General features: G+C 44.7%; 2 non-coding genes across 2 annotated transcripts; one reads left to right on the top strand and one right to left on the bottom strand.

The window, feature by feature from the left end:
- Positions 1 to 2,770: 2,770 nt before the first annotated feature.
- LOC119927561 lies at positions 2,771 to 2,909 on the bottom strand. The gene has a single exon (XR_005450554.1). It is a non-coding gene; the product is annotated as a small nucleolar RNA SNORA7 (small nucleolar RNA).
- A 7,013-nt stretch (positions 2,910 to 9,922) lies between these two features.
- On the top strand, positions 9,923 to 9,995 carry TRNAF-GAA. The gene has a single exon. It is a non-coding gene; the product is annotated as a tRNA-Phe (tRNA).
- Positions 9,996 to 14,929: the final 4,934 nt, after the last annotated feature.

The raw sequence follows: 14,929 nt of genomic DNA, 5'->3' as shown, positions 1-14,929 counted from the left end.
GAAAAATCATCCAGATAGCAGAGCGAAGTGTGGACTGGAGTGAGAAGAGACAAGAGTAGGAAGGTGAGAGGGGAGGCTAATGCAGCAATCGAGGCAGGGTTAACCCTGTACATATCTATTCTATTTATTTTATTTTGTTAGTATGTTTGGTTTTGTTCTCTGTCTCCCCCTTTTAGACTGTAAGCCCACTGTTGGGTAGGGACTGTCTCTATATGTTGCCAATTTGTACTTCCCAAGCGCTTAGTACAGTGCTCTGCACATAGTAAGCGCTCAATAAATATGATTGATGATAATGATGATGATAAGTGCTTGGACCATTCATTCATTCAATCTTATTTATTAAGCGCTTATTGGGTACAGATCACTGTACTAAGCTCTTGGGAAGTACAATACAGCAATAAAGAGAGATAATCCCTGCCTGCAATGGGCTCACACTGTAGTGAGGGGAACCAGTGTGATGGTAGCAATTTGGAGAAGTGACGGTTTCTAAAGAAGTTGTGAAGCTGGAACAATCAGGATTTAGTGACAATCAATCCATCATATTTACTGAGTGTTTACTCTGTGCAGAGCACTGTACTAAGCATTTAGGAGAGCACAATACAACAGGATTAGTAGGCAGAATATACAGACTGAAGGAGAGAGAAGAATTGAGGATAATATGAAGCAGCGTGGCTCAGTGGAAAGAGCCTGGGCTCTGGAGTCAGAGGTCATGGGTTCAAATCCCGGCTACACCAATTGCCAGCTGTGTGACTTCGGGCAAGTCACTTCACTTCTCTGTGCCTCAGTTACCTCATCTGTAAAATGGGGATTAAGACTGTAAACCCCCCATGGGACAACCTGATCACCTTGTAACCTCCCCAACGCTTAGAACAGTGCTTTGCACATAGTAAGCGCTTAACAAATACCATTATTATTATTATTATTATTATTATTATGCATGAGTCACCTCTGACTTTGCACCTGGGACTCTGCCTTTCGCGTGCAGGTAGGGAAACCAAGGTTGAGGAGCGTTTTATAGTGGATAGAGCATGGGCCTAGGAATCAGAAGGACTTGAGTTCTAAACCCGGTACCTCCACTTATCTGCTGTGTGACCTTGAGCAAGTCATTTCACTTCTCTGGACCTCAGTTTCCTCACCTGTTAAATGTGGATTAAGACTGTGAGCCCTGTGTGGGCCAGGGACTGTGCCCAACCCAAGAGCCCGGACCTGGGAATCAGAAGGTCCTGGGTTCTAATCCCAGCTCCGCCACACGTCTGCAGTGTGACCTTTAGCAAGTCACTTCACTTCTCTGGGTCTCAGTTCCCTCAGCTGCAAAATGGAGATTGAGACTGTTAGCCCCATGTGGGACAGAGACTTTGCCCAACTTGATTAGCTTGTATCTACCCCAGTGCTTGGCACATAGTAAATGCTTAACAAGTAACATAATTTTAAATTTATTATTGTTTATCTACCCTAACTCTTAGTACGGTGTCTGGCATGGAGTAAGTGCTTAATAAATACTCAATAAAAAGGAGTCTTGGGAGAGCAGGAGTCAGGAAGACCCTTGCTGTGGCCAAGAACATTGTCTGTCCTCCCCACTCCCCACTCTTCGCCCTCTGACTTGTTCTTCTAAGAGCAAAGTTGGCTGCAGCCAACAAATGATCACTCTCCCCACCATAAAAGCCTTATTAAAAGCACATCTCCTCCATGAGGCCTTCCCCAAATAAGCCCTCATTTCCTCTTCTTCTACGCCTTTCTGCATCACCCCTGCACTTAGATTTTCATTCTTTAGCACCCCCAACCCCAGAACTTATGACTTGCTTGTATTCCTCTCCCTCCCCATCCCCCCCGCCTTACCTCCTTCCCCTCCCCACAGCACCTGTATATATGTTTGTACAGATTTATTACTCTATTTTACTTGTACACATTTACTGTCCTATTTATTTTATTTTGTTAATATGTTTTGTTTTGTTGTCTCTCTCCCCCTTCTAGACTGTGAGCCCACTGTTGGGTAGGGACTGTCTCTAGATGTTGCCAACTTGTACTTCCCAAGCATGTAGTCCAGTGCTCTGCACACAGTAAGCGCTCAATAAATACGATTGAATGAATGAATGAATGAATGATGTTGTCAAGTTGTCTCCGACCCAAAGTGACTCCATGGACACATCTCACCCAAAATGCCCCACCTCCATCTGCAATAGTTCTGGTAGTGTATCCATTCATTCATTCATTCAATCGTATTTATTGAGCACTTACTGTGTGCAGAGCACTGTACTAAGCGCTTGCAAAGTACAAGTCGGCAACATATAGAGACGGACCCTACCCAACAACAGGCTCACAGTCTAGAAGGGGGAGACAGACAACAAAACAAAACACGTAGACAGGTGTCGAACTCGTCAGAACAAATAGTAGAGTTGTCTTGGTAAAAACACTGAAGTGGTTTACCATTGCTTTCTTCCCTTTATTTTGATGGCATTTATTAAGTGCTTACTACGTGCAAAGCACTGTTCTAAGCGCTGGGGAGGTTACAAGGTGATCAGGTTGTCCCACAGTGGGCTCAAAGTCTTAATCCCCACTTTACAGTTAAGGTAACTGAGGCACAGAGAAGTGAAGTGACTTGCCCAAAGTCACACAGCGGACAATTGGCGGAGGCGGGATTTGAACCCATGATCTCTGACTCCAAAGCCCGGGCTCTTTCCACTGAGCCACGCTGCTTCTTCTGCATAGTAAATTTGAATCTCCACCCCCGACTCTCTCCCATGACTCTGTTGCCCAGCACAGGTGAGTTTTGACTTGTAGCAGATGGCCTTCTACTCGCTAGCCACTGCCCAAGCTGGGAATGGAATGGACAGGCCTCTGCTTGACTCTCCCTCCTTTAGCCGAGACTGGTAGAGGACTGGAAACTCTCCAGGTGCGATCTTGAGGAGAGCACTTAGGTACGTATCCATAATTTATTCATATTAATACTAATATTTGAGAGAAGCAGCGTGGCTCAGTGGAAATAATAATAATAATGGCATTTTATTAAGCGCTTACTATGTGCAAAGCGCTGTTCTAAGCACTGGGGAGGTTACAAGATGATCAGGTTGTCCCACCGGGGGTTCACAGTCTTCATCCCCATTTTACAGATGGGGGAACTGAGGCCCAGAGAAGTGAAGTGACATGCCCACAGTCATACAGCTGACAAGTGGCAGAGCCGGGATTTGAACACATGACCTCTGACTCCAAAGCCCGGGCTCTTTCCACTGCACCACGCTGCTTCTCCAACAGTCAGAAAGAGTCAGAGTCAATGGTCATGGGTTCAAATCCTGGCTCTGCCAATTGTCAGCTGTGTGACTTTGGGCAAGTCACTCAACTTCTCTGTGCCAGTTATCTCATCTGTAAAATGGGGATGAAGACTGTGAGCCACCCGTGGGACAACCTGACCACCTTGTAACCTCCCCAGTGCTTAGCACAGTGCTTTGCACATAGTAAGCTACTTGTACTTCCCAAGCATTTAGTACAGTGCTCTGCACACAGTAAGCGCTCAATAAATACGATTGAATGAATGAATGAATAGTAAGCACTTAATAAATGCCATTATTATTATTACTAATGTATCTCTCCTATTGTATACTATAAGAACATTGTGGGCAGGGAATGTGTCTACCAACTGTATTGTACTGTACTCTCCTAAGCACTTATTGCAATGCTCTGCACAAAGTGCTCAATAAATACATTTGATGGATTTACTGGTTGAGGAGGAGTGGCAGGGAGTCTCTCTCTTCCTCACTATCCTCGCCCCCTCACTTCCCACCCCCTTATCATAGAAACAGCCTGCAGCAAAGCAGAACAGCTCCCTGATGTGGAAACACCCATACACAAACACAAACGCACACACACACCAACACATCACCTCTGCTCTCTTGAGATTTCCAATTTTCCATTTCAGCTAATCCCCAAACTGCCTCTTATTACTTATGTACTTGTCTGTAATGTATTTCTTCATCTTAATGTCTGTCTCCCCCTCTAGACTATAGGCTTATTAAGGGCAGGGAATGGGCAGGGACTGTGTCTGTTATATTGTCATATTGTACTCTCCCAAGCACTTAATACAGTGTTCCACAATTAGTAGGAGTTCAAGAAATACGATTGACTGACTGACAGCCAAAACCCATTTTTCCACTCTCTATTCATTATCTTTTTAGAGACTTCCCACAACCAAGAAATCAAGAAAAGATTTCTTCCAGAGATATTGAGGTGTACAGCTGAGGATTGTGGGGTGTGATTAGCACCTATTAACATTAATAATAATAATAATGATATTTGTTAAGTGCTTACTGTGTGCAAAGCATCTGGTGGGCTGAGGAAAAGAAGGAAGAGGAGGAAGATATTTAAAGGAATAGACAAACTCTGGGACATATAGGCTCGTCTCTGGTATTGCCCATTCCCACAACTTTTAGGCCAGCATCTCCTTTTCAGAGTAAAAATGATGGCATGGAATCCCTCTAGCCTGTGAGCTCATTGTGCGCAGGGAATGTCTGAGGTTATATTGTACTCTCCCAAGCGCTTAGTACAGTGCTTTCCACATAGTAAGTGCTCAATAAACACAACTGAATGAATGGCCCAATGGTTAGAGCATGGGCCGGGGATTCAAACAACTTGGGTTTTAATCCTGGCTCCGCCACTTTTTTTAAAATGGAATTTAAGTGTTTACTGTGTGCCAGGCACTGTACTAAGTGCTGGGGTCAACGCAAGCTAATAATAATAATAATAGTACTTGTTGAGCACTTACTATGTGCCACGCACTATTCTAAGCACTGGGACTGATATACGTAAATCAGTTTGGACACACTGTCCCACATGGGGCTAAAACTCTTATCTCCTTTTTACAGATAACAGGCACAGAGAAGTTAGGTGACTTGCCCAGTGTCCCACAGCAGACATGAGGCAGAGACAGGATTAGATCACAAGTCCTTCTGAGTCCTAGGCCCCTACTCTATCCACTAAGTCATGCTATCCAGGTTGAACACAGTCCATGTCTCACATGGGGCTCGCAATGTTATTCCCATTTTAGAGATGAGGGAACTGAGGGACAGAGAAGTGAAATGACTTGCCCAAGGTTACACAACAGACAAGTGGCGGAACCTAGATTAGAACGCAGGTCCTTCTGACTCCCAAACATATACCCTGTGACTTTCCCATCACTTTAGATGTATATATGTTTGTACATATTTATTACTCTATTTATTTTACTTGTACATATCTATTTTATTTATTTTATTTTGTTAATATGTTTGGTTTTGTTCTCTGTCACCCCCTTCTAGACTGTGAGCCCACTGTTGGGTAGGGACTGTCTCTATATGTTGCCAACTTGTACTTCCCAAGCGCTTAGTACAGTGCTCTGCACACAGTAAGCGCTCAGTAAATACGATTGATTTATTGATTGATTGACCAACATCCTTCCTGTCTCACAAGCCCATAACCTTGGCATTATCCTTGACTCCTCTTTCATTCAACCACACATTCTATCAGTCACTGAGTCCTGTTGGTCTCACCTACACAGCATCGCTAAAATCCACCCTTTCCTCCTCATACAAACCACTACCACGTCAATACAGTCACTCATTCATTCAGTCGTATTTATTGAGCGCTTACTGTGTGTAGAGCACTGTACTAAGCGCTCGGGAAGTACAAGTTGGCAACATCTGGACACGGCTCCTACTCAACAGCGGGCTCACAGTCTAGAAGGAGGAGACAGGCAACAAAACAAAACTATCCCACCTTGATGAGAAGCAGCGTGGCTCGGTGGAAAGAGCCTGGGCTTTGGAGTCAGAGGCCATGGGTTCAAATCCTGGCTCCGCCACTTGTCAGCTGTGTGACTTTGGGCAAGTTACTTGACTTCTCTGTGCCTCAGTTCCCTCATCTGTAAAATGGGGATTAATTCTGTGAGCCCCACGTGGGACAACCTAATCACTTTGTATCGTCCCCAGAGCTTAGAACAGTGCTTTGCACATAGTAAGCGCTTAATAAATGCCATCATCATTATTATTATTATTACTGCATCAGCCTCCTTGCTGACCTCCCTGCCTCCTGTCTCTCCCTACTCCAGTCCATACTTCACTCTGCTGCCCGGATCATTTTTCTACAGAAATACTCGAGACATGTTTCTCCGGTCCTCAAGAAACTCCAGTGGTTGTCCATCCATCTCTGCCTCAGGCTTCTCGCCATTGGCTTTAAAGCAGTCAATCACCTTGCCCCCTCGTACCTCACCTCTCTACTTTCCTACTGCAACCCAGCCCACAAACTTCGCTCCTCTGACGCTAACCTTCTCACTGTACCTCAATCTTATCCATCTCTCCACTTACCTCTTCCCCACATCCTCCCACTGGCCTGGAACGCCCTTCCTCCTCAAATCCAACAGACAATGACTCCTCCTTCAAAGCCTTATTGAAGGCCCATCTCCTCCAAGAGGCCTTCCTTACCTAAGCCCCCCTTTCCTCTTTTCCCTCTCCCTTCTGTGTCACTCTGACGTACTCCCTTCATTTATCCCCATCCTCCTAGCCCCACAGCACTTATGTACATATCTGTAATTAATTTATTTATATTAATATCCTTCTCCCCCTCTAGACTGTACGCTCGTTGTGAGCAGGGAGTGTGTCTGTTTATTGTTGTATTGTACTCTCCCAAGTGCTAAGTATAGTGCTCTACACACAGTAAGTGCTCAATAAATATGAATGAATGAATTCTCTGTGGTAATAATAATAATAATGGTATTTGTTAAGCACTTACTATGCAAAGCACATTCTAAGCACTGGGGGGATACAAGGTGATAAGGGATTTGAACCCATGACCTCTGACTCCAAAGCCTGGGCTCCTTCCGCTGAGCCACGCTGTACCCTTTAGGCGCTTGTTATTAACCCCACCCTCAGCACCAGAGCACTTATGTACAAATCCATAATTTATATATATTTCTGTGTCTTTTGCTGTCGAGTCATCTCCGACCCACAGTGACTCCACGGACACATCTCTCCTAGAATGCCCCATCTCCATTGTTAAGCGCTTACTCTGTGCAAAGCACTGTTCTAAGCACTGAGGGGATACAAGGTGATCAGGTTGTCCCACGTGGGGCTCACAATCTTAATCCTCATTTTACAGATGAGATAACTGAGGCTCAGAGAAGTGAAGTGACTTGCCCAAGCTCACACAACAGACATGTGGCAGAGCCGGGATTCGAACGCATAACCTCTGACTCCCAAGCCCGGGCTCTTTCCACTGAGCCACGCTGCTTCACATAAGGATGCAGCATAAACATTCTGTTTAGGGTCCTGCACTGTCCCCCTCATTTTTTAAAAAAATCATATTTGTAAAGCACTTACTGTGTGACAGGCTCCATACTAAACACTGGGGTAGATACAAGTTAATCAGGCTGGACAAAGTCCCAATCTATCAATCAATCAATCCATGGTATTTATTGAGCACTTAATATGTGCAGAGCACTGTACTAAGCACTTTGGGAGAGTACAGTCAAATAATAATAAGAATAATAATTTTGGTATTTGTTAAGCACTTGTGCAAAGCACTGTTCTAAGTGCTGGGGAGGATATAAGGTGATCAGATTGTCCCATGTGGGGCTCCCAATCTTAATCCCCATTTTACAGATGAGGTAACTGAGGCCCAGAGAAGTGAAGTGACTTGCCCAAAGTCACACAGCTGACAAGCAGCGGAGTCGGGATTTGAACCCATGACCTCTGACTCCCAAGCCCGGGCTCTTTCCACTGAGCCATGCTATGTTCTCTGCCCACAGTGAACTCATAATGTAGAGGGGAAGGCAGAACATGTGTGTATATATATATATATATATATATATATATACATATATATATATATATTTTTTTTTTTTTATGGTATTTGTGCTAGGTCCTGTACTAAGGGCTGGGGTAGATACAAGCTAATCAAGTTGAACACCGTTCCTGTCCCACATTGGGCTCACAGTCTCTATCCCCATTTTACAGATGAGGGAACTGAGGCACAGAGCAGGTAGGTGACAATGTCACACAGCACGTCTGTGCTGATGGTGGGATTAGAACCCAGGTCCTCTGACTCCCAAGCCCGTGTTCTAAAGTGCTTAACACAGTGCTCTGTACACAGTAAGTGCTCAATAAATACGATCCACTGCCTGACTGACTTCCCACTAGGCCACAGTGCTTCTCATCCAGGTAATTACTCCACAGAATTGGTGAGATAACTTCCCCAAGTCAAATCTAACAGACCACAGCCCTTGCCATATTCAAAACCCTCCCCAAAACCCACTTCCTCCAACATGCCTTCCCTGATTAATTCTCGGCTTCCCAAATCATATAAACTCATAAGCCATCTCTAGCACTTATGTACTTCCTCAACACACACCTCTATACGTTTATTTGATTGTACATTCAATTACTGGGTTCTAATTCCGGCTCTGCCACTTGTCTGCTGTGTGACCCTGGGCAAGTCACTTAACTTTTCTGTGCCTCTGTTACCTTATCTGTAAAATGCAGATTAAGATCGTGATTCCCATGTGGGCCATGAACTGTGTCCAACATGATTTGCTTGTATCTACCCCAGGCCTTAGTACAGTGCCTGGCACATAGTAAGTACATAACAAATACCATTAAAAAAACGAACAAACAAAGCAAAACATAAAGATTATTATGTCTAATTTTTCCCTTTCATTTGTATCCTGTCTATTGTACTCTTTACAGTGCTCTGCACACAGTAAGCGCTTAATAAATATGATTGAATGAATGAATGCTATGTGACCTTAGGGAAGTCACTTCACTTCTCTTGGTCTGTTATCTCATCTATAAAATGGGGATTAAGACTGTGAGCCCCATGTAGGACAAGGGCTGTGTTCCACCTGATTAGTTCATTTCTACCCCAGTGCTTAGAACAGTGCTTGACACATAATAATAATAATAATAATAATAATAATAATGGCATTTATTAAGCGCTTACTATGTGCAAAGCACTGTTCTAAGCACTGAGGAGGTTACAAGATGATCAGGTTGCCCCACAGGGAGCTCGCAGTCTTCATCCCCATTTTACAGATGAGGTAACGGAGGCACAGAGAAGTTAAGTGACTTGTCCAAAGTCACACACATGGTAAGCACTTAACAAATACCATTATTGTTATTCATTCAATAGTATTTATTGAGCACTTACGGTGTGCAGAGCACTGTACTAAGAGCTTGGGAGAGTACAATACGACAATAAACAGATACGTTCCCTGCCCACAGTGAGTTTACAGCATTATTATTACTATTATTATTATATGAAGGGGTAGGGAGCTCCAAAAAGGAGGCAAGATGTGAGCAAGAGTTAGATGGCAAGAGAGATGAGATCAAGGAAGCAGCATGGCTCAGTGGAAAGAGCACGGGCTTGGGAGTCAGAGGTTGCGGGTTCTAATCCTGACTCCCCCACTTGTCTGCTGTGTGACCTTGAGCCAGCCACTTAACTTCCCTGTGCAGTTCCCTCATCTGTAAAATGAGGATTGAAAGTGTGAGCCTCTCGTGGGTTAGCTTGATTACCTTGTATCTACCCATTGCTTGGCACTTGATAAGCGCTTAACAAATACCATTATTATTATTATCGTTATTATCAAGACACAGTAAGTTGGTGTTAGAGGAGTGAGGTGTCCAGAATGGGATATAGTGGGAGGAGAGCCAGACTAGCTAAATTAATAATAATAATAATGATAGTAATGGCATTTGTTAAGCACTTACTATGTGCAAAGCACTCTTCTAAGCGCTGGGGAGGATACAAGGCAATCAGGTTGTCCCACGGGGGGGCTCACAGTCTTAATCCCCATTTTACAGATGAGGGAACTGAGGCACAGAGAAATTGTGACTGGCCCAAAGTCACACAGCTGACCAGTGGCGAAGCTGGGATTTCAACACTGTGATGTGTGATCTGCCAAGCTATTGCCAAAATAGCTCAGTTGGGAGAGCATTAGACTGAAGATCTAAAGGTCCCTGATTCGATCCCGAGTTTTGGCACGTGTTGTATTTCTTCTAGACTGTGAGCCCACTGTTGGGTAGAGACCGTCTCTATATGTTGCCAACTTGTACTTCCCAAGCGCTTAGTACAGTGCTCTGCGCACAGTAAGCGCTCAATAAATACGATTGAATGAATGAATGAATCTGAGAGAAGGAGGGTGGCCTAATGAGTCAGGGGACATGGGTTCGAAACCCAGCTCTACTACTTGCCTGTTGTGTGACTTTTAACAAATCACTTAACGCTCTGTACCTCCGTTTCCTCATGAGTAAAATAAGGATTAAATATCTGTAATCTCACCCACTTAGACCGTGAACCCCATGAGGGACACCAACTGGGTCTGAAATGATGGATCAGATTGAGCAGATCTGATTTGATCTGATTGTATTGTATTGACCCCAGTGCTTACTAACAGTGTCTGGCACAGAAAAGGGACTTAACAAGTCTTGTCTTAAACTGTTTTCTCCGACCCACAGAAAGCAATCTTTCTGATAGTGCATCTGCAGAGTTTTCTTGGTAAAAAGCCGGAAGTGGTTTACCATTGCCTCCTTTCACACAGTAAACTTGAGTCTACGCCCTTGACTCTCTCCCGTGCCCCCGTTGCCCAACATGGGTGAGTTTTGACTTTTTGCAGATCGCCTGCCACTCGCTAGCCACTTCCCAAGATAGGAATGAAGTGGATAGGCCTCTGCTTGACTCTCCCTCCTGCAGCTGAGACGGGTAGGGTACTGGAAACTCTCCAGGTGCCATCCTGAAAGGGCACTTAATGAGTACCGAAATAATAATAATTATTAGGATCTTGCCAACAGAGGCAATAATAATAATAATGATGGCATTTATTAAGCGCTTACTATGTGCAAAGCACTTTTCTAAGTGCTGGGGAGGTTACAAGGTGATCAGTTTGTCCCACGGGGGGCTCATAGTCTTCATCCCCATTTTACAGATGAGGTCACCGAGGCCCAGAGAAGTCTATTTATTTTAAGTCTATTTAAGTTGTCTTAAGTTGTCTATTTATTTTATTTTGTTAATATGTTTTGTTTTGTTCTCTGTCTCCCGCTTCTAGACTGTGAGCCCACTGTTGGGTAGGGACCGTCTCTCTATGTTGCCAACTTGTACTTCCCAAGCGCTTAGTACAGTGCTCTGCACACAGTAAGCGCTCAATAAATACGATTGATTGATTGATTAAGTGGCTTGCCCAAAGTCACACAGCTGACAAGTGACAGAGCAGGGATTTGAACCCATGACCTCTGACTCCAAAGTCCGGGCTCTTGCCACTGAGCCACGCTGCTTCTTGATAATTGCTGTACTCCGATCTTTCATTTTTCTTCCTGAAGGAGGTGATGATGGTGGTGTCTTTGAGGTCCCGCGTCATCTCTTCAGTGTCCCATATGTAGAGAAAGGATTTGTGTAATTGCTTTTGCTGAGGGTCTGATAGATGTTTATAGATCTCAGCAAGTATGCCATCAGATCCAGGTGCTTTACAGCAGCATGGCCTAGTGGAAAGAGCCCATGCCTCGTAGTTAGAGGACCTGGGTTCTAATCCCAGCTCTGCCACAGATCTGCTGTGTGACCTTGGGCAAGTCACTTCACTTCTCTGGGCCTCAGTTACCTCATCTGTAAAATGGGGATTAAGACTGTGAGCCCCGTGGGACACAGACTCTGTCTGAACTTATTACCTTGTATCTATGCCGGTGCTTAATGAATACTATTGGCTCAGTAGAAAGAGCCCGGGCTTTGGTGTCAGAGGTCATGGGTTCACATCCCAGCTCTGCCAGTTGTCAGCTGTGTGACTTTGGGCAAGTCACTTAACTTCTCTGGGCCTCAGTTCCCTCAACTGTAAAATGGGGATAAAGACTGTGAGCCCCCCCCGTGGGACAACCTGATCACCTTGTAACCTCCCCAGAGCTTAGAACAGTGCTTTGCACATGGTAAGTGTTTAATAAATGCTATCATTATTATTATCATTATTACTCTAAACTACTGAGTGATTCATTCATTCAATCATATTTATTGAGCGCTTCCTGTGTGCAGAGCACTGTACTAAGCGCTGGGGAAGTACAAGTTGGCAACATATAGAGACGGTCCCTACCCAACAGCGGGCTCACAGTCTAAAAGTGAGTGATTTCCTCAGTAGCTGGAACAAAAGTCATTTAACTTCTCTAGGCCTCAGATACCTAATCTATAAAATAGGGATTAAGAGTGTGAACCTCATGTGGGACAGGGACTGTGTCCAAACTGATTAACTTGTATCTACCCCAGTGCTTAGGAACAGTACTTGGTACATAGTAATAATAATAATAAATAATGATGGCATTTGTTAAGCACTTACTATGTGCAAAGCACTGTTCTAAGCGCTGGGTTAGGTTAGATTAGTGGATCAGGTTGTCCCACAGTGTGCTCACAGTCTTAATCCCCATTTTATAGATGAGGGGACTGAGGCCCAGAAAAGTGAAGTGACTTGCCCAAGGTCACACAGCTGACAATCGGCAGAGCTGGAATTTGAACCCATGACCTCTGACTCCCAAGCCCGTGCCCTTTCCATTGAGTCACACTGCTTCTCTATAATAATAGCATTTGTTAAGTGTTTAATATGTGCAAAGCACTGTTCTAAGCACTGGAGGGATGCAAGTTGATCAGGATGTCCCATGTGGGGCTCACAATCTTAACCCCCATTTTACAGATGAGGGAACTGAGGCTCAGAGAAGTTAAGTGACTTGCCCGAGGTCACACAGCAGACATGTGGCAGAGCCGGGATTCGAACCCATGACCTCGGACTCCCTAGCCCAGGCTCTTTCCACTGATCCACGCTGCTTCTCTAGTAAGCACTTAACAAGTACCATAAACATTATTGTTATACCATATCTTCACATGTCATTTGTTTCTCTATGGTTTGAAGGGACACATCCTCAAAAACAATAATAAAAATTATTGTTTAAGAGCTGGGGTAGAAACAAGTTAATCAGGCCAGACACAGTCTCGGTCTCACACAGGAGTCACAGCCTAAGTAGGAGGGAGAACAGGTATTGTGAATCCCCACTTTACAGTTGAGGTAACTGAGGCACGGAGAAGTGAAGTGGCTCGCCCAAGGTCACACAGCAGACAAGTGGCGGAGCCAGGTTTAGAATCCAAGTCCTCTAAATCCCGAGCCCGTGCTCTTTTCCACTAAGCCTTTAGTAGTAGTTTGGGTTGTTCATTCAATCAATGGCATTTATTGAGAATTTACTGTGTGCCAAGTGTTGTCCTAAGCACTTGGGAGAGAACAATACAATGGAGTTGGTAGACACATTCCCTGCCCACAGCAAGCTTACAGCCTAGAGGGGGGCGAGAAAGGGGTGAATTCTACAGCTTTTGCGGTGGTAGAACTGACAGAATTTGGCGAATCTTCCCAGCAAAGGAATATTTGGGTTAAATAAGAGAGGTGAGTCAAGGATGATGTCAAGGTAACATGGGCTTGTGATAGAGAGGTTGGTGGTAATGTCTACAGTAACGGGAAAACCAGAGGGAGGAGAGGATTTAGGTGGGAGGACTTTTCTTCTAGACATGTTGAGTTTGAGGTGCCTGTGGGACATCCAAGTAGAGAGCCAAAGGCAGGAGGAAATGAAAGAGAAGGAGAGAGGTTGGGTGTGGAAAGGTAAGTCTGGGAATTATCTACTTAGAAATGGTAGCTAAAGTCTTGGGAGAGATTAATCCTTCTAGGGAATGGGTGTAGATGGAGAATAGAAGATTCTCAGAACTGAGCCTTGAGAGACTCTCATTGATTGAGGGCGGGAGGCAAAGGAGAAGCCTGCAAAAGAGATTGAGAAGGAACAGCCAAAAAGATAGGAGGAGAACCAGGAGAGGACAGTGTCAGTGAAGCTGAGGTTAGATAGTGTTTCCAGGAGAAGGGAGTGGTCCACAGTGTCGAAGAGCAGCTGAGAAGTCAAGGAGGATCAGGATGGAGTAGAGGCCGTTGGATTTGGAAAGAAGGAGGTTGTTGATGACCTTCGTGAGGGCAGTTTCCGGGGAGGGAAGGAGAAGGGAGCCGGATTGGAGGGAGTCAAGGAGAAAATTGGGGGAGAGGAAGTGGCGACAGCAGTGTAGGCCTCCGCTCAAGGAATCTTGAGAGGAATGGAAGGAGGGAGATGGGGTGATAATTGGAGGGTGCAGTGGAGTCTAAGGAAGTTTTAGGATCGGGGATATATGGGCATGTTTGAAAGCAGGGGGGAAGGAGCTACTGCAGAACAAGTGCCTGAAGATGGTGGCCAGGGAGAGAAGAATGGAGAGGGCAAAGATTTTAAAGTGTGAAGGGATGAGGCTGGAGTCACAACTAGAGGGGTGAACTTTAAGAAAAGGTAGGAGATTTCCTATTGAAATCAATCAATCATATCTATGAGCCCGTTGTTGGGTAGGGACCGTCTCTATATGTTACTGACTTGTACTTTCCAAGCGCTTAGTCCCGTGCTCTGCACACAGTAAGTGCTCAATAAATATGATTGAATGAATGAATCTATTGAACGCTTACTGTGTGCAGAACACTGTACTAAACACTTGGGAGATTACACTATAACAGAGAGGGTAGACACATTCCCTGCCCACAACAAGCTAATAGTCTAGACGGGGAGACAGACATTAACGCAGATAGATGAATTAAGGATATGTATGTAAGTAGGGAAGCAGCATTGTGTAATGAATAGAGCACAAGCCTGGGAGTCATCGGTCATGGGTTCTAATCCCGCTCTGCTACTCATCTCCTGTGGGAACTTGGGCAAGTCACTTCACTTCTCTGTGCCTCAGTTACCTCGTCTGTAAAATGGGGATTGAGACTGCAAGCTCCATGTAGGACACGTGCTGTGTCCGACATGATTAGCTTGAATCTACCCCCAGCACTTAGTACAGTGCCTGGCACATAGTAAGCGCTTGGCAAATACCATATAGAGAAAAAAAAGGAAATTAGGTC

The sequence above is a fragment of the Tachyglossus aculeatus genome, chromosome 4 (genome assembly GCF_015852505.1).
Source record: "Tachyglossus aculeatus isolate mTacAcu1 chromosome 4, mTacAcu1.pri, whole genome shotgun sequence".
Classification (NCBI taxonomy): domain Eukaryota; kingdom Metazoa; phylum Chordata; class Mammalia; order Monotremata; family Tachyglossidae; genus Tachyglossus; species Tachyglossus aculeatus.
The sequence above is the reverse complement of the archived record's forward strand: the minus strand, read 5'-3'. Positions and strand labels throughout refer to the sequence as shown.